This window comes from Theobroma umbraticum, unplaced genomic scaffold (genome assembly GCF_002168275.2).
Source record: "Theobroma umbraticum cultivar Fairchild unplaced genomic scaffold, ASM216827v3 scaffold_20.0, whole genome shotgun sequence".
NCBI classification, from domain to species: Eukaryota; Viridiplantae; Streptophyta; class Magnoliopsida; order Malvales; family Malvaceae; genus Theobroma; species Theobroma umbraticum.
Genome location: NW_018397266.1, coordinates 6,632,563 through 6,634,769, shown reverse-complemented (window position 1 = coordinate 6,634,769; position 2,207 = coordinate 6,632,563).

The window sequence follows — 2,207 nt, the reverse complement described above, 5'->3', positions numbered from 1 at the left end:
AAAAATCGTTCTAACATGCCAATCTAACTATCAGCTACTTGATAACATCATTCCTAAAAACAGTTGGGACCCTAATAGGAAGATCATTCAAATCCCACCACAACTGTTACTCCATGTCCAAAACCTTTATTGATTTGACAATTTCATGAGCCATCCCATTTGCCTAGACAAAGATGTTTAAGGCTATATATTTGGTTTACAAATTATTCGCTTTGAACAAAAGTTGCTTCATTTATCCAAAAAATAGCATTTTTAAAAGAAACGCAAGGTTGGGACTTAGGTTAGGGATTGTTCTTCTCCACTTCTTTTCTCAATTTTCCCCTTTCTTCGTAATTATGTTTTTTAAATACATATGTATATATATAAACTTCGCGATTAAAAATGTAATCGAGTCATAATAGGAAAAATCCTCGAGTTCAACTCATTAAATGTTCTAATTAACTAACTTAAACTTGATTGAATTTATTTAATTTGTACTTGAACTTGATTTGAAAAAGAAATTTATTTTGGAACTAGACTCTATTGAGCTAATAAATGTCATATATTTCATTTTATATTATTTATTTCCATATTATTTATTGTTTATATCTCCATTACTTTTTTTTTATATAATTGGGGGATAGAGGATTCGAACCTTACTCTTTAGACAAGAGGATAGTGTACCAACCAATGAGTCAAATGCTCAGGTGCATATCTCCATTACTTATTTATTTCTTTCTTGCATCTCTTTTCTTTTTGTTTCCAGCTACAAAACTATAAGATTTAATTAGTTATAAATACAATTGAAAAATTAGTTTTAAAATCACTAATCTTGAAGTAAAATTATAATTCAATTATGTATTTTATGTTGGACATATAGATTTTCATAAGGTTTCAATATCCCACATTTCTTAGGCACAAAAGATGTTAGTGCTTTATATAAGCAAACCCATTATAAGTTTATTGTAAGGAGGAAAGTAAAGTGGGCTCATGTGCACATAAGATTGGATCAAGCATTTGAGAAAATGCAGATTTTCTCCATGCATTTTTTTTATTTTATGTTATTGTTGATTCTCCTCTATCCTCAGCCAATAAATACGTTATTCTTGATTTCACTTTATCCTCAGCTTATAAATATAGATTATAAATTTATTTGACGTTATTGTCGACTCTCTTCTATCTTTAGCCTATAAATATGTTATTCTTGATTTTAGTCTATCCTCAGCCTATAAATATAACCTATATACACGTTATTTCTGATTTTACATTATTGTTGATTCTTCTCTATCCTTTATCCTCAGTCTATAAATACATTATTCTTGATTTTACGTTATTGTAGATTCTCCTCTATCCTCAACTTATAAATACGTTATTCCTTATTCTACTCTATCCTCAGCCTATAAAAACTTGTAACGTTATTCTTGATTCTTCTCTATCCCTAACCTATAAATATGCAACATTATTATTGATTCTCCCCTATCCTCAGCCTCTAAATACCAACCTTCACATTTTCTCTATCCTAGTCTATAAATATGCAACATTATTCTTAATTCTCCTCTATCCTCAACCCATAAATACCAACCTTCACCTCAATTCCCAACATATCTCAGTTCTCACATCTTCTCTTCTCAACTTGTATAACGATATAAAATTTTTTATTTTAATTTTTTGATTTTCTCTTGATTTTCTGCATCTTTATTGCAATGTTATTCTTGATTTCCCTCTATTCTCAGCCTATAAATATGAAACATTATTCTCTTAACTTTTTACAACGTTATTTCAAATTCTCCTCTATCCTCAGTCTATAAATATGCAACATTATTCTTGATTCTCCTTCATCCTCAACTTATAAATACCAGCCTCCACTTCAAATCCCAACATAGCTTAACTCTCACATATTTGCTTCTCAACTTGTATAACGTCATAAAATTTTTTGAAACATTATTCCTTATTTTCCTCTATCCTCAGCCTATAGATATGCAACATTATTCTCTTGATTTTCTACAACGTTATTTTCGGATTTCCTCTATCTTCAACCTATAAATACGCAACCTTATTAACGTTATTACTGATTCTTCTTTATCCTCAGCCTATAAATATACAACGTTATTCTTGATTTTCCTCTATCCTCAGCTTATAAATATCAGCCTCTATCTCAGTTCCCAATACATTTCTACTTTCACTTCTTCTCTTTTTAGCTTGCATAAGGTCATAATTTTTTTTATTTT